This window comes from Macaca mulatta, chromosome 5, assembly GCF_049350105.2.
Source record: "Macaca mulatta isolate MMU2019108-1 chromosome 5, T2T-MMU8v2.0, whole genome shotgun sequence".
NCBI lineage: Eukaryota > Metazoa > Chordata > Mammalia > Primates > Cercopithecidae > Macaca > Macaca mulatta.
The window spans coordinates 128,985,578-129,008,499 of record NC_133410.1 but is presented as its reverse complement, the minus strand read 5'-3'; the positions used below and the strand labels follow the sequence as shown (position 1 = coordinate 129,008,499).

The 22,922-nt window shown below is 36.3% G+C and overlaps 1 long non-coding RNA gene across 1 annotated transcript in view; it reads right to left on the bottom strand.

The window, feature by feature from the left end:
- Nucleotides 1–22,922, bottom strand: part of LOC144340998 (uncharacterized) — a 179,799-nt gene that overhangs the window by 81,023 nt on the left and 75,854 nt on the right. The window contains exon 3 of the long non-coding RNA XR_013417552.1: nt 6,435–6,513. This is a non-coding gene — a long non-coding RNA (uncharacterized LOC144340998). The remainder of the gene's footprint in view (nt 1–6,434; nt 6,514–22,922) is intronic.

Sequence of the window (22,922 nt, the reverse complement as noted above, 5' to 3'; positions counted from 1 at the left end):
TTGAGGCACTAGTGCCATCTGCTGGACACAATAAAATTAAAGACTCGTGAACACAGTTTCATATGTGAAAAGTCCAACCAAGTAGAGCCCTTGTTCCTTAAAATTTAACCTTTATGAAACACTTACTATTCTTTTCAATGTACTCAGAAACGTAGGTTCAGACCTGTTTCCGTTGGTCATTCCAGGAAACTTAATGAAAAGTCTTTTACTTGCCATCACAAATACAGTTTAAAAGTACATTCAACATTCAACAAAATTTGCACTGAGCATTCTGGGTACATAAAAACGAAGACGATTCAGAAACCAACTTCAAGATGCTCGCAATCCCATGGATTGATAGACTGAAAAAAGTAATTACAATTGTGAAATTAAAATGCTACAATAGAATAATACCTCACTCAAACAACATGGTAAAATTGGTGTAAAGATATACTTAGTCCTAAAATAACAAATATAATAGCTCTGGGAGAGATTTTAGATGACTGCCTACTTTTGTATTTGAGAAATCTCTGGGAGAGATTTTAGATGACTGCTTACTTTTGTATTTGAGAAAAATGAGAGTAAAGTGTTCATATCTTATTCAAATCATATTGTTAGTTAGTGTCAAAGTTGAAACCAGAAGCTAGATCAACTAATGCTCTTTTCATGGTTTCCCTTTCTGCCCAATCATTTCTTACCGATTATTTTACATATAACAAAGTGAATATAACAAAGTCAATTTTAATAAAAGCTTAAACATTTAATATGTCATAAAGATAATATTGAAAGCATGAAAAAGCAACAAGAAAGACCATTTCAAAATCTTCTCACATTATAAATCTATGCACTTGTTTTGTTGCTCATTGGTTTAATATGTGTCTTTTGCCACAAGATTTTAAGATTCCGTAACAGAGCTTAGCAGAATGCTTGGCATTTCACAACAGGTACACGATGAATGCATGAATGAATGAATGAATGAATGAATGAATTCTAGACTTGTTTATGTTCTCTTTTTTTTTTTTTTGAGACGGAGTCTCGCTCTGTCGCCCAGGCTGGAGTGCAGTGGCCGGATCTCAGCTCACTGCAAGCTCCGCCTCCCGGGTTCCCGCCATTCTCCTGCCTCAGCCTCCCGAGTAGCTGGGACTACAGGCGCCCGCCACCTCACCCGGCTAGTTTTTTGTATTTTTTAGTAGAGACAGGGTTTCACCATGTTAGCCAGGATGGTCTTGATCTCCTGACCTTGTGATCCGCCTGTCTCGGCCTCCCAAAGTGCTGGGATTACAGGCTTGAGCCACCGCGCCCGGCCTGTTTATGTTCTCTTAATGTAGTGAGAAAGGAAGGACTAAATTAAGCATGACAGATTGCTGGAAAAAAAGGAAAATTGATGCAAATGAATGCAATGAATAAGACTTTGTAGATTTATGAAAATGTTTAGAGCTTGCTCTTACTTCTTTCAGGTACATATTGAAATCCCTGTGGTAATACAGCTATATCTGAATTATTTGATAACTAAATATCAAAGGATTAACACTAAATGTTGACTTGATCAACATAAAAGGTATTCCCTACTTTTCTATCTTTAAGACAAATAAATATTAATTTGGATAAGACACTGAATACCAGGGATGGAGAGAGGAACCCCAGATAGAAAAAAAATGTATTGACCTTGCCATAAAATTGACTATTTCTAGTGCTAAGAATGGATATAATTGCAAATCATGTATTAATTTATTTAACCCTCAAAACACAGCTCGAGATATATTATTGTTAATTCCATTTTGGAGGAGGAAACACCGTAGCATAAGAAATCTAATAACCTGTCCAATATTACAGAACTAGGAGTGGAGAAGCTGATCTACACAAACAGGCAGTGGGCATCAAAGCCTAAGCTCTTAACCTCTATGTGAGTGGTTCTTAAGGTGTGTTCCAAGGACCTGATTCTCTAATGCACAGAACCTATCAACCATGTGTCTGTTTTCATAACAAACTAAAGCTGAAACAATGAACCAAAAAAACAGATGATTTCAAAGGAAAATATAAAGCATTTGCCTATATGGATAAGCCCATGAGAGCACATACTGTCCGAGTAGACTAAACTTTCTTAAAACACTTACCGCCTATATGTCTTATCACGTTTACATTTTATCTGATTTACATTTTTTCCAGGAGGTGCCTGAGATATTTTAAGGGGGTCCACAAACTCAAAACCATATTCATTGTAATATTCAGAAGTTATTTGCTTTTTACATTCTCCTTCTTTCACAAATACATAGTGGAGTTTTTCCAAAGGCTATGTGATGAACTGGATACAGAAATAGCTATGAGGATTCAGCTATATTCTGTTAAGCAAAATACTGAAGAGATTTGAAAAAAAAAAAAAAAAATTCACTTTCCTCACAAATATTTTAAGAAAATGTATGTATGTGTTTATTTATTATTTTTTTTGAGGCAGGGTCTCAATCTGTCACCCAGGCTGGAGTGCAGTGGCATGATCTCAGCTCACTGCAACCTCTGCCTCCCAGGTTCAAGTGATTCTCCTGCCTCAGCCTCCTGAATAGCTGGGATTACAGGAGCCTGCCACCACGCCTGGCTAAATTTTTATATTTTTAGTAGAGATGGGTTTCACCATGTTGGCCAGATTAGTCTCTAACTCCTGACCTCAAGTGATCTGCCTGCCTCAGCCTCTCAAGATGCTGGGATTACAGGTGTAAGCCACTGTGCCCAGACTAAGAAAATGTTTAATTTTGATGAAATTATGCACTCATGTTAACATATAATGAGTTTATTACTTTTGATTTAAATTAATTAGTAGTTTAAATAGATAAAATAGTCTAAATAAATTAATAGTTCTTGGTTTTAATTTCTTTTTTTTTTTTTTTTTTTTTTTTTTTGAGACAGAGTCTCGCTCTGTCACCCAGGCTGGAGTGCAGTGGCCGGATCTCAGCTCACTGCAAGCTCCGCCTCCCGGGTTCACGCCATTCTCCTGCCTCAGCCTCCCGAGTAGCTGGGACTACAGGCGCCCGCCACCTCGCCCGGCTAGTTTTTTTGTATTTTTTAGTAGAGACGGGGTTTCACCGGGTTAGCCAGGATGGTCTCGATCTCCTGACCTCGTGATCCGCCCGTCTCGGCCTCCCAAAGTGCTGGGATTACAGGCGTGAGCCACCGCGTTCTAATAGAGTAAATATCTATAGATATAACCTACTTCAACGAAAGCTCCTTGGAGGCCTCAATAATTTATTTATTTCAAAATTGCCTTTCTCTTATTAAGAGTTTTTGTTTGTTTTTTGTTTTTGTTTTTGTTTTTGTTTTTGTTTTTGTTTTTGTTTTTTGAGATAGGGTCTTGCTCTATTACCCAAGCTGGAGTGCAGTGGTGCTATCTCGACTCACTGTAGCCTCCATCTCCTGGGTTCCAGGGATTCTCCTGCCTCAGGCCAAGTAGCTGGGACTACAGGCACATGCCACCATGCCCAGCTAATTTGTGTTATTTTTAGTAGAGATGGGGTTTCACCATGTTGTCCAGGCTGGTCTCGAACTCCTGGACTCAAGCAATCCTTCCGTCTCAGCCTCCCAAAGTGCTGGGATTACAGACACGAGCCACTGCACCAATAACTGCAAATGTCAGCATTAGCAGTATTTCCTCTTCACAGTTTTACTTGTGATATAACCTAATAGAGTAAATATCTATAGATATAACGCACTTAAACAAAAGCTCCTTGGAGGGCTCAATAATTTTTAAGAGTGTAAAGAAGTCCTGAGACCAAAATGTTTGAAACTCCTTCCACAAGACTTTTGTATAGTGGGTACACTATAATTTGAGTGCTGTTTTCACATTCACATCAGCTTGTAATTCTTACAATACAAAGAGTGCCTCAATAATGACTGGAGTCCATGGACCTTTGGGCATACTTATTCAATATCAACATCTCAAATATTAAGGTCACAACTTCTTAAGTCCATCCTAGTTCAGGCTGAAGCTCAATTATGTATAAGACATACATATGAGTTGAAAAAATTAAGGTTGCAATTGTAGGTTGGATTGTATCACTTAAGGTTTTGGATGCCAGGCTAAGGATGTATTTTTCCATGCTGTAGAAAGTCAATTAAGATTTTGAATATGTAATAGTGGGAAACAGAATTTGAAAGAAGTGAGTAAAATCAAGTGGAGATACAAATATCGAGGGCAGAGGAGAATGGAGAAACACAAGTTCTAATGGAATAAAAATTACTACAAGAAAGTAATGTATGTTTTATTTTTAAAAAATTAAAGACATTTGGAAAGAGGAAATTATTTTTAAATGCTTTAAGTATATATAGAGTATTCTGTGAAAAGTATAACTTACTTTCTGTTGTAATGCATGAGTTCTTTTATGGAGAAATGAACTTAAATTTTGGTCAAGTAACTTGGTTAAATTTTAGGTTAAATTGTTGATCAATGAGGATGATTATACACTGGAATAGATCCTAAACAGAATTTCAACAACATCTCTCTCTGAAGATATTATAGAGATTAGTGGTCCATATGATTATAAGCGACAGCAGATCTCTAATCAAGAGGCAATACAATGAAAAGTACAGTGAAACACAGCTGAGAATATCTGAATTCTAGTCTGATTATGACATACATTAACTTTTTCATCAGTAACATAGACATATTCTGGGTATCTTTTTTCATATCTTATATGTTATTTATAAGGGCCATCTTGTACATGAAGGTACATGTTGAATATAAAATACTATTCACCAATCGATAACTTATGATGATGAGATCAGGGACACTAAAAAGCCTTTCTATTACTATGACTTTATGAAAATCTAGAATTCATTCTTCTTTTACTCATATGTTTCATTCCAGGGACTGAAAAAATAGCAGTGAGTAAACAGGTAGGATACTTGATGCTCTCAAACTAACAACAGAAACACAAGTTTTTAATAAAAATACTTGGGTTTATACTGGAAATCAGTGTTCCCAGATCTTATAACAAACATAAGTATAAAAGTTATACGAAGTCCTGCTAAATGATATTTTCTTGATTCTTTTGGTGATTTTGTAAAAAGTTTAACAAAAGGATAATTCAAAAATGTGGAAGTTGCAGAAGTTTGCAATTTGTTGATGGGTATGTTCCAAAAGGTACAGTATGCAGCCTGAATTTTATCCAGACAAAAATCACAAAAGAATTCATTAAAAATAAACAAAATCAAATAAAGTTGGTAATTTAATCAAGTTTTGTGGTTTGCTTTTCTAAAATTGACTCAAATACGTTAAAAGATAATCCCCTTTGAGAGGATTTCCTAGATTTGCATTCTATCCTGTAATGAAAAGAGGTAAGTGTATTGTATACACAGACATAAACAAAACTTCTGCTTATACACAAATACATATGCTATATATACATGTTTTTAAAGACAGGGATTTATTTAGGTGAAATATATTATAGTCTTTTGAAAAATGCCTTTAAAATTTTTCTTTACCATAATGAAATACAGTAGAAAATAAGATCATCTTACGAGAGAGTTTCATTGTTGCCATCTTTATATTTGAATAGAAACAAAAAGTTAATCTTATGACAAGCCAGGCTTTGATAAACGACTGTTTGCATACTCACAGCACATGTAGCAATAGATAATAAGATTGCCACTATTCAGTTGAGTAAGCACATCAATTGACAGTAAGATCAATAACAGAGATATTAATAAGCATTTCCCCAAATACACACCACACACAAACACACACAAACACACAGAGCTATTCCACAAAGCTTTAAACTTAAGTCATTTGACATCAATTCCCTAATAATCAACTACTTTGCAAGAGGAAGGGAAAACCATTGGCTTAAGTTGGTAACTTTGTGACAATAGTCCAACGGCAGGTATATGTCACATTACACACACCAAGAAAGGAAACCTACTTGTTTCCTCAGGTGCCAAAGATAGAAAGATAAAGTTGCATATTGAATGTTCACAGTGATATTAGTAACATTTTAATATCATTAGACATAGACAATGTTTATATCATAACATATTAATATTATTAAACATGGACAACGTTTACAACAGCAGACATTGGAAAAGTATTCCAACCTTGTCTACATTTGGGAAAGTTTCTCCAGCTATATTCATAACAGGTCTTCAGGGGAAAAATATAAGACTGGTTTAGAAAAGCTCTATATACTCCAGAGATTTTCTTTGAAAAATCAGCAATTATTAAAATTATTATTTTATAATATTCACCTTCTCAAGCATGTTTCTATTATATATAATAAATTTACAGATCAAATTTAAATTCTCCAAACCAAGATTTAAAAAATTTTTAAACTGACTTCATTGAAGATAGAAAGTGCACAGTTTGAAAGTGATATTCGAAATCTTCACCAAAAAACTTAAAGACATTATTGGCCTTCACTGAGAAAACAAAGTAAATAACATACATGGCAATATTCAATAAATTGAGAACTTACCTCTTAATGATAGAGAAGAAACTGTTCAAAGCAGATGAAACCATTGAACCACTGCCAATAATTGTGAAATGATGCACACCTATAGAAAACAAGCAAACATTTTAACAGAAGAATTAAAAAGCAGTTGCTCTTATTAAAGGCAAATGGTTTCCCATGGGGAAAAAGTAATTGTTCACATTAATTGATCAAAAACTCTACTGGCCAAGAGAAAACTCAATAAATTAAGAAAAGAAAATACAAATGACAGAAAAAAATTCAATGGGGTAGAGCTTACATTTAATTCCTTAAATTTCAAAGAGCTCCTTTTATCCCTGATGCTTAAAACAAGGCATATATCAAAAGTCGGAGAGGACCACCACGTTATATTCTGGATTATCAGTCCACCAAGAAAGCAGTAGCGTTAAGTTGTGATAGTTGAAGGACTGAGTGTTTGAATGTATCCAAAATGTTACCTCAATGGATCTAGAATCATAGGAAAATGGTTCCTCCATCAAGTTACTATATTTTCCAACAATTTCTCCACAGAAGCCTTATGCAATTTATCCTGCTGTCTAGCTTGGCATACTCTCTTTAGACCAGCAGAAACCAAAATTTACTGTCTTTTGTTAACCCTTAAGATTGGGCATCTTCAAACGTTGAATCCAGTAGAAATGACCCAAAGGATGATCTCAACAACTTATGTACACCTAATTCAGGTCCAATCTTTCTTCCTCGGCCTCCTCCCGCAGTCAGAAGTCACATGGGAAAGAAGAGCTCCAGGGGGCAGTTCATAGGAAGAGAACTTTTTTTTCTACCTCTCCATTCTACTCAAGATAACACGGGCATCCCAAAGAAGACTCATCATTGAGAGATACTCCTGGCCTAACATATTTTCCATTAGCAAAAAGAAATGTCTTCATACCCAAGCACTGGGTATTCCCCCATTCCCCCACTCTGTAGAAGAATCCAGCCCTTCAATGAGCCTACTTTGGAAGATTCTGAAGCACAGCAAAATTCTATTGTTTTTTTTCTAAAGAAATGTTGTGTTTTTCTTTTAGTTTCATTACTATTAAGTGATTAGACCATTATTCAGATATAGCTTGATAGAATTCCAATTCAAATATTTTACAAATGCAGGATATTTAAATGTGAGCCTTAAGAGTAAATTGCTTCCATTTTAAATTTATTTTGTCTGTCTTTTGAAATAATTTTGGAAATTTTCCCTTTTAATTTTACTGCTGTTAGGTGAATACTCAATTGCTTATATTGAAGCCTGATAGAATTATATATTTTGAGACAGAGTCTCACTCTGTCACCCAGGCTGGAGGGCAGTGGTGTAATCTCAGCTCACTGCAACCTCAACCTCCTGAGTTCAAGTGATTCTCCTGACTTAGCCTCCCCAGTAGCTGGAATTACAGGCACATACCACCACACCCAGGTAATTTTTGTATTTTTAGTAGAGATGGGGTTTCACCATGTTGGTCAGGCTGGTCTTGAACTCCTGACCTCAGGTGATCCACCTACCTCAGCATCCCAAAGTGTTGGATTACAGGCGTGAGCCACTGCACCCGACAGAATTATAATTCTTAAAATATTATTTTAAAAACATGGATTATTTAAATATGACATTAATAAATTTATATTTTACTCTATTAATAGCTAGTACAAATAAAGCATTTTGGTTTTAGTTTTTAATAAATCCCCTATACAATAAACTATAGTGAGAGTTTTACATGAACCGTTCAACAAATGACGATATTTGAAACTCAAAGGCCATGTCTATATAACCAAGGGCTACATTTAGTCCAATTACAAGACAAAAGGAAGTAGCTTGATATCTACCTGAGTAAATGTTAATTCATTTTTAAAAACAAGTACTGATGGCCCCACCTTTGTGTCTAATTCTTTGTTATGTCCTGTGATTTATATGTACATATTATACACACACACACACACACACACATATACATATATGTAAAGGGAAGTATATACTCTTAGGGAGTTAACAATAAAAAGTAACCATTTCAAGTTTTCTAGTTAAAATAAAATTAAACAACTTTAAAATTTTACAAATCACTATCTCCAAGAGCATATATTTAGCATCCTTCTTCTCATATCTGAATGCTATAAGGTTTTCCTGACTAAACATCCTTTGTAGGCAGGGACAATGTTGCAGTACAGTATCTTTGAACGCAGTTGCCCAGTAAACATTATAAATATATTGATATTATGATATTACCCTAACAAGCATTTAAAAAGCACTTTCTTTGTGCAAGACTTAGTCCTAAATACTTTTAAATAACTCATTTAACTTCATAACATTTGTGAGTTAAGTAGTATTACAACCCCTTATTTAAATATGGGAAAACTGAGTACTAGGGAGAATAAGTAAATGACCTAAGGACACATGGCTGTAAGATGGCTCTGCTAGAATTCAAGCCCGGATGACCTGGGTTTAAAGTCTACCCACTTAAACACTATGCTATGTTGTTTAGATGAAGAAAAATAGCATCTAATGATTGAAGCTACTATCAGCAACGATTATTATGTCATTGTCATTAAAACTCGTACATGCCCCAGTCTGAATTCTTTTTGATCCAGGTAATTTCTTTTACTCTCTGAGACTCTAGTTTTTGCCCAATTGTTTGTACACTTGACGTGTGAGTTTTCTAACAATTCGCTGTTTATTATTTGAAAAGGAATGATATGACATGTTCCCTCTGATGTGTATGGGTTCATTTATGTAGTGTCCTTCTACTTGGAAGAAACATCCTTTTTCTGCCACACTCTTTAGAGGTATGATCAAATGGTTGGCCTTTCTAGTAAAATCATTCCTCAGAGATACTTTCTGACTTCCCAAAAATCAACTAAATATCTCAAGGTAAGACAGAGTCCCTGAGAAGGAGAGAAATTATCCTAAAAGAAAAAGAATACACAATATTCTAAAACAACAATAGCATTTAATAAATCTAAGAAACCTTGGCACTTTCCATACCATAAAATGCTAAGGTTACCACTGATAAATTACCAAATGCTTTTCTCTGTCAATGGGACAAAACTGCCTACTTGGAACTGAGCCAAAGACTGAGGCCTTCCAAAGAAAGAAACTAACCAACATTCAAATGTGTAAGTTATCCTCAGCTAGCATTTGGGTCCTGGTTCACAGGACAAGGGCTCCTGCCTTCCCCTTTGATACTTGTTGGTGTGTAAATCCACAGCACTTTGGAAAATATTATATAACTCTGTCAATACTTAACGATAGACTTCAAGGTGACCAGGAAGTCCCCAGCCTGTGGGTCAGAGATTCTGTTCCTAGGGAGAATTGGAAAGCAAACATAAGAAGATTTTCTCATCTGCTGTTCAGTATCATTTGGGTACCAAAGCTGAATCAATAATTGGTCTCTTTGGAAGATGTAGTTGAATCAGCTCTTAGTCCCAGGGGAAAAAAAAAAAAAAAGTGTAGTAAGAGCCATATAAAGCCATGTAACATAGTGATTCCACTAATGATTTTAAAACAGTGTCAATAATACCTGTATGGAACGAAAAAAATTATACTTCCTGAATTTGGTTTAAGAATAAGACCAATTAAAACAAAGTCAGAAGTCAAAGAATAAGAAAGTTTAACTGCTATAATAATATCACTATTCCTGAAATTACAGTGAACACATTTACTCAAGAAACCAAAAAGAAAAATAAAATGTAGAGTCCAAAGACATTTTTCAGTGAAACTAAGAAAGTAAAAAAAAAAAAAAAAAAAAAAAAAAAAAAAAAAAAAAAAAAACCTGTTTTTCTTGTTTTCTTCCTGATTATTAAGAAGAAAAGCCTTTCTTAAAAAAAAAAAAAAAAAAAAAAAAAAGAGCTGGGGATCATGTAAGATTCTCTAGACCTAGACTAAAGAAGGCAAATCTTTAGATAAATAAATAAATAACTTCTAAGGGAAAGGATAAGAGTAACTAATAACTAATTGGAATGGGTAACGTTTGGCTAGTAACTACTACCCTGGATGTTCCAGCACAAAACTTACAGATTAATGAGCTAGTCACTTTGATAGCATTAAAGAAAAAAATATATATATGCATATCTGAAGTTGGAGACAATGTATGTACAGAAGAAAACACGTGAATTTTGGAGTTAGAAGGACCTTTATTTAAATCTAACTTCTGCCTATAACATTTGCAATTAACAAAGTTACTTTGATAATTAACAAAGTAATAATACTTTGGAATTTTTAAAATTCTTAACTCAAATGATATTTTCAAATTCCATATGGAACACTGGCGTAATAGTGGTATGGGTAAGTTTTATGATGGTTTTGAGAAAAGGTCCCTTCTGATTGAATTCCTAGCTATGTCTGTATAAAATCAGATAATGTTTTAAGTGAGTGGTGCTTTAACAAATTGTTGTTGGCCAAAAGCCATTTGATTCATTGATAAAACTTCTAACATTTATGACATTCATGTACATCATTCAAAAGCATTCCAATGGAACCTCTCTCATCATCCATCAGTTACTTTGAAAACAGGCAGAGCCCTTGAGTGAGACATCTGGCTAGACTCCTGCTCACCTTTGATCTTGTTATCTGGGACTCATCCACTGCAGCAATCACAGCCCTCCATGGCTTTCTAAGTTAATATCTTAGTATGTTTGAAACAATCCATATTTTGTATATCTTCAAATACGTTGTTAATTTAATGCTTTTATTATCTTGGGACAGTGGGAAGAAGGGAGAGATTAGGTGGTCTAGGTAAGTTACATCCTTTTTCTCTCCAGTTTATATGCACAGAACTTCTAGAAAGTTCATTTTACTCCTTTACATATAAGACAGAATCAGTGTGTTGAAGTGGGATTTAGGAGTGAGATGAAGCAACATTTACTGAGCACCTATGATATGCCAGGCACAGTATTCTGTAAATTTAAATATTATGTATTAAGTATCATATATAGTATGTAGAGATAAGTCTGTGTATATATTCATATGTATACATTCTTTGTGTGTGTGATTTAATTTAATAAAGATATAATTCCACTCTGCCTTCCAAGCTCAACCTTACTGTTTAGTTACCATGCGGTCTGAGGCAAATTATCTAATTACTCTGATTTTCAATTTCTTCTATTAAATGAATATATCTACTTAACAAGATTGTTCTGAGGAGTGAATGGAATAAAACATTAAAAAGTATTTAACATACTTCTCAGAACCCAATAGGCACTCAATAAAATCATAATGTCTATTATGTAAATACTTACCATTTAATATGTATCAGGCACTGTTTTAAGTGCTTTTTAAATATTGACTTTTAAAATGTTCATTATAATCTTTAGGTCACCCACTATTATTATCCATCCTTTACTGATAAACTGAGTACTTGAGAGGTTAAATGACTTGCCTGGGGTCACACAATTAATGGAGACAGAACTAAAATTAAAACCCAACCATTTTCATCCCAGAGTATCTGCACCTAATCTAACCATTACGTTCTACTGTCAAAGTTGACCCTGAACTCTCTAGCAAAAAAAAAAAAAAAAAAAAAAAGAAAAAGAAAAAATAAGTTTTCTTTAGGAAATTTAAAACAAAATAATATTTATCCAGTTAAATAAATTATCAGGGTAACTGCAAATCATATTAGTGTTATACAGACATATTCCAAATAACCAACTACTCATTCACAAAGAAGATAAACAATACATAGGAAATGACTGGTACACTCAATTAGGATAATTCAAAGAGGATTTAATTGAAACAATTATTTTTTTAAAAGTATGAGCTGATCATAGAGAAGAGTGCAATATCTCAGGCTAGCAGTATTGAGGTTGTGTCCATCAGAAAGGACAAAGAGTGGGTATTACTGGAACCCAGAAAGGGCAAGTCATGTGGGGAGAGGCAACCAACCTGAAGCAACTGGGCAGGGAAAGAGGCAGGGCATTTAGACCCTGACTTCACAGTTGCCCCCTGGGGATCTCCTACCAGGCCCCTCACTAGCAGGTAGAAATCAAGGAAACCAGCCAACGTCATCCATACAGGCCAGCCTGCTGGGGCCAGGACCAAGAGGGGAAGACTGTCAGAGGCATTTTTCCAGATTTATAAAATGTTAACATTTTAAGTACCAAAACATAATTTTTTCTTTCTCTTATTGGATATCTTTTTTAAAATTTCTGTCATTACCTTGGCTTCTAACATAAATTACATAGTCCGCTGATTTTTTCTGAACTACCTCTAAAATAGTAGAGCCTTCAAGCACATCAAAGATGTACAACTACTGGCCCTACACCAGCATTCAGAAGTGTACTTTTGTCTTTCTCAAAATACAGCCTCCAAGCACATTTTCAGGTGTTATATAAAAAAGGTTTTCTGATCAAAAGACAACATGGGACAAAACCAAACTAAACAGATTTCTTAACTGAGGGATAGCTCCAGAGCTAGTTGCATGGCAAAAATGACAGATTGGAATACAATATGAAGTGTATACATAACTAACTAGACACACAATTTTTTATTTTTTTCTTAAAAACAGATTTGGGCCTACTGTTGCAAGGAACATTCTTTGAGAAATGATTTTTCTTCATACCAAAAGGCCTCAGCATTCTGCAGTTTTCTAACACGTATTCATTTGTTAATCTTGTCAACAAAGACGTGTTCTCCTGAGTGCTGGGTGTTCAGTGGCGTACAGGTCAGATGAGGTCCCTGCTGTCGTGGATGTGCTCTGGTGTTGTGCTTTGTTTTGTTGGTGGAGTCTCTGTCTTTCCCCTGCACTGTCACTACCACTTGTCCCTTGAGTACTTACTTCTAGCAACGTCTTTGTCCCCAGTCCTCTAACTTGACATTTTAAAACCTTGCCTGTGTTTGGATAATCAGAAAATTAAGCCTACAGGAATGATGGGATAAGAGGCTGTTCTTTCTTTTTTTTTTTTTAAGAGGCTGTTCTTTTTATGTAAAACATGAGCCATTTTAAATGAATGCATACAGCTATCAGGGCCTTTCTTGCATTCTTCCTTATCAGAGGCTTCTAACAAATAGTTACAATTTCCAAGAAGGCAGCTTCCAGTTAAATAAGATGGGAGAGCAGAGTGGTCAAACACAGAATATTTGCCTTCTAACAGGCAGGCCTGCCTTCCAGGCCCAATCCTGCCCCCTCCTTCTGTTTAACCCATGCAAGTTCCAGTTTCCTCACCTGTAGAATGATGGTAGTAATTATGCCCACTCACTGGGATTATTACAGGGATTAAATAAGGCTATGTACTCAGAGCTCACAGGAGCCACTAATATCAACTATCATTTTTATAGAGCCTAGCACATAGTAGACATTCAACATATAGTTAGAAATAGGAGTTATGGGCCAAATGATGTGAATGACTTCCTTAATTTTTTTCTTTTTAAAAAATACATATTTTTTGTTTCCAGTGGGGTTGGAAGCTTTCTCAATTTCTTGAGCCAAGATATTATAGACAATTTTATTATGTTCTTGGAAGCACAGATAAAGCTTGGGCCCAAGTATGCTTATAGAGCTTTCTAAAATGCAGAACTGATGAGATTCCTAAAGATCAGGTATTATGGTGAAGTAGATGCAGTGACTCATGCACCACACATTTAGAGGACAACAAAGCAACACTGTGGCCCCACATAAGTGATGAGAGAAGTTCCTGGAATATTCACTTTCAGCATTGGATTTTCCTTTCTTCCCTGCACCTCAAGGCTGCTCGCTGAATACACAGTGGTATTTCCATTTCCTACAGGAGCTTTGGGTCTTTCAAGATGTCAAAGAAGTTTTACAAACTGGGCTTTTACAGGGAATGTCCCTGAGGTGAACAGAGGACAAGTTGTATGCCATAGTAAAGGCTGCAGAAAAAATGGAGGTAAAGGCAGATACCCTGCCACTTGAATCTGGTGAGGTGGACAGAACAGGTGAGGCCTGGTCTTGGAGGGCAGGGGCCCAGGAAAGGCAGGATGAAATCTGCAAGGAGAGGAGAGATACCTTGTAATGTGCCGGGAGAGCCCCTGAGATGGCTAGCCAAAGGGCCCTGTAGAACAAAGCCCTAGGCCAGTGCTAACATGCACAGCTCCTCATCTATAGAAGGGAGCAGCCCTGAAGCCCATCTGTGGATTATTCAGCAAAGGAGCCAGCCTGTAGTGTCAACTGTGCAAGGCCCCATGGGAATTGCCCCCCTGGATTACAGGTTCCCTGCCAATCACCCAAAAACAAGTGGTCCTTGATAGCCCCACATCCCTCACAGTGATAGTGCTGGTACGGAAGGAAGCATTTCAGTCACTAATTGAGTTAGAACGATTGATGCATATATCACTCATTTTGGGCAAACCCTTTAAATTTAGATAAATTACTGCTGAAAGACAATGACTTTAGTTTTTAAAAATAACAGTAATAATGTGAAATAGAAAAGGCAATAGAGGTCAAAAAGAGCATAAACAAGAACAATGTAATATTAATCATAAACTATGAGCTAGAAACTTATAGACTCCAAAAGCAAACTTACAAAATAGGGATTTATGGGCATTTTACACACGGTAAATGACAACTCAGAAAAATTAAGTGTCTTGCCCAAGGGTAGCAAGTCAGTTAACAGTGGTCATGAAAACAGCCAAATACTGAGTAATTTATGCCAAGTAATTTTAAGTAACTCTATCTATAATTAGTTATAATACCAAGTATATAATACCAATAATTACCAATTTTACATATTTTCTCTCATGTATAACTCATGCCATTCCTAGAAGGAAGGATTATTATTATTATTCCCACTATACAGATGGGAAAACCAAGGTAGGAAATATTAAGTGACTTCCTCAAGGTCATATTTAATTAGTAGTAAACCAAGGCTGTTTGACTTGGAACCTGTGTTCTTGGCCACATCCTTTCCATCCTCCTGTTCTGTAAACAAATTTCTTGATCATCAGAAATCACACTGAAATGGGAGAGTTCCCTGACCCCCACTGCAGGACATGTGACAGGGGTGTGGCTCATCTGTTGGGTCACTGCCACTGCTCAAACTCCTTACTGGAGGGGGAGCACACAGATGGACAGGTGCAGGAGCCCAAGTGGGCATGTGCTACAGTGCACTCTTTTAGCCTGTAGACTAAAACAGTGCACAGCTTAAGTGTTGATATGGTTTGGCTGTGTCAACACCCAAATCTCATCCTGAATTGTAGCTCCCATAATTCCCATGTTGTGGCAGGGACCCAGTGGGAGATAATTGAATCATGGGGACAGGCCTTTCCCATGCTATTTTCATAATAGTGAATAAGTCTCACAAGATATGATAGTTTTATAAAGGGTAGTTTTCCTGGTCAAGCTCTCTTGTCTGCCACCATGTGAAACATGCCTTTCACCTTCCACCATGATTGTGAGGCCTTCCTAGTCGTGTGGAACTGTGAATCCATTAAAGCTCTTTATTTTGTAAATTGCCCAGTCTCACGTATGTCTTTATCAGCAGTGTGAGAACAGACTAATACAAGTGTAACCAGCTCAGCTCAGTGGACCTTTCTGCAAGGGCAGAGGACCAGTATGACAGCTTTTTGTATCCTGAGCTCTTGTCCAGCATTCCAAAAGAATGGAGTCACACATGGACTTAAAGAATGGTGAAAGTGGGGGTTTTGTTGAGTGGTGAAGGTGGCTCTCAATGGGATGGATGGAGAGCTGGAAGAGGGATGGAGTGGGAAAATAATCTTCCCCTGGGGTTTGGCCACCCAGCGGTCAATCTCCTCACCAACTGTCCCCAGTTGAATTCCTCTTGGTGTTCAGATGCTCCTTCTCTTTTCTCTGCCACACCACTCTGCTGTCATTCTGCTCTTCTGTTTGTTTTTTCATCTCTCTCTGGGGCTGGGGGTTTGGGGTTTATATGGATCTAGGATAGGGGGGCGTGGTGGGCCAAAATGTAACTTTTGGGTGCTAAAACAGAAATGCCTATTTCCTTTTAAGGCCATGAGTATCCAGGCTTGAGGGTGGGACCTTTGCCAGGGAATCACCCCCTTCTACCCAATATTTCCCTGTCTTCTGTCTGTATCAACCCCCAGGTAGCTTATGTACTGTAGGAACACCAGAAACGTATTTTATAATTAGCCAAAAGTAAAGGATTCTTTTATATCATATCTGCTTAGTTACATTTGTAACTAATGTCATTGAAAATATTATGCACAGATCATGGAATCAGCATGTTATCCCCATTTTACAGATGGATAAATACATTGAGTCACAAAGAGTTAGTAGTTTATTATTTTAAAAATAATATATTAAGGTAGAATCCATCTCAGAATTAAATATCTTTTTATTATCACTCTTTATTTTTCATACGATAGATTTTTTCTTAAAGTTGTTACCATTAACCTTGCTAGAACTACAGTGCATCTGTAAACATGTGCTTGTCTCCCAGCGGGAAGGCCATAAAACGGTTAACAACTGTGTTCAAATACATAGACAGTTTTTAGAGAGAAAAATGACTGTTTTTCATTTGTTTCAACAGCAACATAAAAGGAATATCAAGTTCAAGGAAAGATTTAGACTAGAAATCACACACACACACACACACACAAACACACACACACTTAGCTACTAGCTAATAGAATAAGTTTTGTAGGGGTAGTAAGAATTTTTTTTTCCTGGAATTTTTAGAGATTTCACAGATAATTATGGCAATAGTCATTACCTAAAATTAAATTCATAATGCCACTGAAAAATAGGATTTGGATACTTCAGGTAATTTTAGTTTGTGCTTTCTACCCAGTCCACAAAAATATTTGAAGACTGTCTACCGGCCTAGCATTATTATACAGTGATACATTTTGTCAGACAATATATTTATTGTCTGACAGTATATTATTCAGAGGGTGCAATCCCTCTGAAGCCTTGGCAGCTTCCACATGGTGTTGAGTCTGTGGGTGCACAGAAGTCAAGAAATAGTGTTTGAGAACCTTCGCCTAGATTTCAGAAGATGTATAGGAATGCCTGGACGCCCAGGCAGAATTTTGCTGCAGGGGCAGCATCCTCATGGAGAACCTCTGCTAGGGCAGTGCGGAAGGCAAATGTGGGGTTGGAGCCCCCACACAGAGTCCCTCCTGGGGCACCACCTAGTGGAGGTGTGAGAAGAGGGCCACCATCCTCCAGACCCCTAACTGATAGCTTGCACCGTGCACCTGGAAAAGCCACAGACACTCAATGCCAGCCCATGATAGCAGCCAAAAGGGAGGCTGTGCCCTGCAAAGCCACAGAGGCAGAGCTGTCCAAGACCATGGGAACTCACCTCTTGTATCAATGTGGCGTGGATATGAGACATAGAGTCAAAGGAGATCATTTTGGAGCTTTAAGATTTCATTGCCCCACTGGATTTTGGACTTGCATGGGCCCTGTAGCCCCTCTGTTTGGGTCAATGTCTCCCATTTGGATTGGCTGTATTTACCCAATGTCTGTACCTCCATTGTATCTAGGAAATAACTAGCTTGCTTTTGATTTTACAGCTCCTAGGCAGAAGGGACTTGCCTTGTCTCAGATGAGATTTTGGATGGTGCACTTTTGAGTTAACACTGAAATGAGTTGAGACTTTGGGAAATGTTGGGAAGGCATGACTGGTTTTGAAATGTGAGGACATGACATTTGACAGGGGCCATGGGTGAAATGATATGATTTACCTCTGTGTCCCCACCAAAATCTCATTCTGAATTGTACTCCCATACCTCCCAGGTGTTGTGGGAGGGATCCAGTGGAAGATAATTGAATTGTGGGTACAGTTTCCCCTATACTGTTCTCGTGGTAGTGAAGAAGTCTCACGAGATCTAATGGTTTTATCAGGGGTTTCTACTTTTGCGTCTTCCTCATTCTCTGCCTGCTGCCATCCATGTAAGATGGGACTTGCTCCTCCTTGCCTTCTGCCGTGATTGTGAGGCCTCCTCAGCCACGTGCAGTTAAGTCCAATTAAACCTCTTTCTTTTGCAAATTGCCCAGACTTTGGTATGTCTTTATCAGGAGCATGAAAACAGACTAATACAGGGGCATAAATAAGAAAACGCATTTTTCCTACCATTTATTGTGTTCCAACAATGTGTGAAACACAGTAAGTACTTTTATATACAATACAATACCTTATTTAATCATCTTTTCAAATCATAAGTTAGCTATTCTTTTTATTTTTACTTTTTTTGAGAAAGAGTCCTGCTCTGTCACGCTGGCTAGAGTGCAGTGGCACAATCTCGGCTCACTACAACCTCTGCCTGCCGCGTTCAAGTGATTCGCCTGCCTTGGTCTCCTGAGTAGTTGGGACTACAGCCGCCCACCACCACACCTGGCTAATTTCTGTATTTTCAGTAGAGACAGGGTTTTGCCAAGTTGGCCAGGTTGGTCTCGAACTCCTGACCTCAGGTGATTCACCCACCTCGGCCTCCCAAAGTGCTGGGATTACAGGTGTGAGCCACCGTGCCCAGGCTAGTTATTCTTATTATTCTTTTTCAGATGAAGAAATTGAGGCTTAGAGAAGTTAAGAAAATTACCTAACCTGGTAAATGATAGAGCTAGTAGTCCAAACTCTATCTATCAATACCCAAAGCTTAAGCTATTCAACATCATGCCACAAAGTGACAAACTGTATTAGCATATTTTAGGCAGTTGTAGATATTCTTGATCCCTGCAAAGGCTTCAATAAATCAATAGGAGTTCTTACTCAAAATTCAGGTCCATACAGCCAGTGGCATCTAGCTTTTTGTGGCTGTTTATTATAAGAAGGTGTACTAGTGGTAGGAAACAACCATATCTGTGAAAGGCTCAAAATAGTGAGTCCAATTCCAGAAAATATATTTTCTTATAAGAAACAAGAAAGCGTTTTCATGAAAAAAAAAATTGTAATAGAAATTAAATTTCTGGATAATGTAAACTTTTCTGTTTTTTCTTAATTAGGCATGTCATATAATGTACATGCTTTATGTTGATTGAAATAAATGCCAAAAGTAATCATAATTATTATCTTTTTCTAAGATCCAAAAAATAATTTAACCTTTATGCCAGATGAATCAAAGTTATGTAAGACTTTTAGAAATCTTTTTATGACGTCATTCATGAGTTGATCTCATGATCAAATTACCACCACACAAATTTTTCACATCTATAATTCTAAAAAGCCAGATTTCCAAGAAAATCCCCAATTTCCCAGAAAATAATACTTGAAACTCTAAATATTTCCCTTCAAATGACAACAGATAAGTGATAACTTTTTTGGCATTACCACCTTCAGCATTTAACCTCTGATAAGCCTGAACATAGACAAATATTACAGAGATCTTCATTCAACGCAGAGCAGTAAAAATTTCACTAAATCCTGCCTTGGGATATGAATGTCTTTTTACTGAGCCTTTGATATCTATATATATTTTCTTTGAGAAATATATTTTTATGACCATGGAAATGTTTTCTTCTATGAATTATTGAAAAATATGCTATCTGTTCCTCCACATTAATAAAGTATCCATAATTATATAACAACTTTAGGTCATTCATAGTATTTAAACTGTTCGACTATTACATTGATAGTGTCATTTTTCTGAATAAAACAAGGTCTTATTTTTCTTTTCTTTTTGTTTTTCTTTTTGTCATTTCTTTTCTTTGCAGACCCCAAATAAAGATTTTATTTATTTCTCATTGACTACCCACTGTATTACTGTATCCCATACTAATTTCTTCCCATGGTTTTCCTGGTGTATCTACCAAGTAGAAGGTCCAGAAATTTTGAAGGAAGCAAAAAAGAAAATAGCAGCAGTTTGCAGAGATTCTAGATCGATTTCATCACGACATTCTGTCAAATGGAATTCTTATACCTCTCACAATAACTCAGTAAGGACTGGCTCCTGGAGACATGAACAGTTTTAGATAGTCTGACATTTAATGTCAACCAATGTATTGAGGACAGCCATTGTAACCATAAAATTGTATTTTTACCCTTAAAAACAATGTTTCATCATTATAGGCTGTCATTATTATTCGCTAGTACAATTAAGGTGTTTTTCTTTCTCAGTCTTTGTATGACTGCCTTTAAAAATCACATAATCATGACTTACACTAAACATGACTGAACCATCTTAAATAGATATTTATGTCTGGTTTATAAGTCTGCATGTCTATGAAACAGGAAGATATTTTTAACTGTTAAAATCTCCCTGTAACATGACTTAAATATTCTCATATATTTCCTCTATTACCAGCTTTATTACTTGCTAACTGTTAATTCATCTATAATTGTTGCTTTAAATTAATATAAAATTTTCTATATACACACACGTAGATAGGCCCACCTGTAATTAATTATAAACCCACCTTTTAATATGGGTTTGTTTTAATAGTAGAGCCTTTTCCCCCTATGGAACACTCAGGGAAAACAAATTATTTTTCCTCCCCAAATATTTTCTATCATACAATTATGAAACCCAAAACAGCATGATGTCAAAATTATCAATACTTACAGGACTTTTAAGGAAATAAAAGTTCACCTAAATTTCCATTGATTTGTACAAATTAAATTTTATATTTAAAAACATGAAGATAAGAGAATATGCAAGCTTCTAAAAAGAAGCCATGAATGTCTATATGGGTACTCTTACAAGTGCTTTAAGTTTATAATCAAGATTGAATTCATGAAGCTAAACACATCAATCCTGAAAAATCCCTAATTTCTTAAGTGCGGTATCAGTCAGTTTTGCTGCGTAACAATTAATCCAAAATCTCAGTGGCCTATGAAATAAACATTTAATTTTTTCTGATTTTACACATCACTGGCTCAGAGATAGCTTCCTGGCTCTGGTTGTCTCTGCTTTATGTGTCTCCCCATTCCTGCTTCCAGGCTAAAGAAGCAGCCCTTTCTAAGACATTCTCATAAATACTTGAAAAGAAGAAAAGCAAGAGGCCTCGTTTAAAGAAGACATTGCATTTAAAGCTTTTGTTTATATGTGGCATACATTATATTTCACTGGACAAAGTAAGCCACATAGCCAAGGCCAAATTATGCAATCAGCAGTGATAGGTAATTCTCCTGCTTAGAAGGAGGAAGTGAGTAACTGTAAATACAATCCACCTCGGTTGCCTTTGTTGGTCACAGATACTCACTTTGTTCACTGTACACACAAAATTTACTTACAGCCACATGCAAGACATCCTAAAAGTTTCAACCAATTCAAACTTCAGCCTTGAAAGTTCATGATCTCATCGCCATCAGATCCAAATGGCAAATCTTGATCTGGACACATGAACTAAGTAAACAAATTATCTTCTTCACAAGCACCCAACACAAAATGGTACAGAAGAGGCAGAATAAACACATAAACATTCCAATTTGAATGTGAAATTAAAAAAAAAAAAAAGGAAAACAGAAAACTCAAAGTAGGTAGCAGTTCTGAAATCCCACTGGGCAAACATGCTGGCCTTGGGGATAGAGGAAACTATTTTGATTAAGTCTTTGATTAGGGGTCTGAAACTTGAATTAACTTTCCAGAGAATATTCTCCAGGGTTACAGGCACCAGCCTCTTTCGTCCTTGTTCTTTACCCTCTGTTGCCAAATCTGAAAAAGAGTTATAAAATATTCCTTTCTTGGGGTGAGCAGCTTTTTTGGCCATTTTATCCTCAGAAAGTTGAGTGTAGGCAAGACATTTTAAGCTATAAAAAGCCACACAATCTTCTATTTTTGGCAATACTCTTGGCATTAAAACTTTTTAAAGTTTTAACTTTTCTCCTTTTTAATGTCCATTTAATCTATTCTCCTCTATGTGCTAATAGACTCACTCTCTATTCTTTTACAAATCTGTCTCTCTGTCTAAACTTCATTACAGGTATTTGAGCTCATCAGACTTCATGAGATTATTCCATTGGTTTTCTTTCCCCACCCAAGACATTTTGTCCAACTGAAATGATTTACTGAGAGATGCCTTAATCCAATCAGGTTTTGTGCACAGGCATTAACTTGGCCTTTGTCCTTAAAACAAGTCCTATTTTGAGTCTTAATTAGCCTTTGTGGCTCAAAATATTTATCTTTTCACCAGTTAGAGATGAGAAACAGTTTGATTTTCCAGGCCTGCAAATCCCGGAGTTTCTCAGCTCTTTAGTCTCCTTTTCATCTCCTGTGTCAAACAAGTCACTTACTTTTGCACTCATTCTTTTTCTTGTATTATCAAATGCAGTTTCTGACGACTAATTCACATTAGTAACATTTCAAATCCTCTTTACTGGAAGCCTTCAGTATATGATATATGTGTTGTCCAAAATATTTTGTCAAATATTTTGCTGCTGCATAAAATGTGTCGCCCATTTTCTAGCCTTTAATAAGTTTTCTCACTGCTAGCTGTCTCTGGCCCCCAAAAATCAATGCCATATATTTCAAGTTTTTTATTTTGATAACACTCTACTTCTAAGTATCAAATTCTATACTGTTCAGCCTTCTACACAACAACCTTTAAATCCCATGGGCTTACAAAAACAAGCATTTTGTTCTTATTTATGTTTCATATAGGCAGTTATTAGATGGATGTAACTATG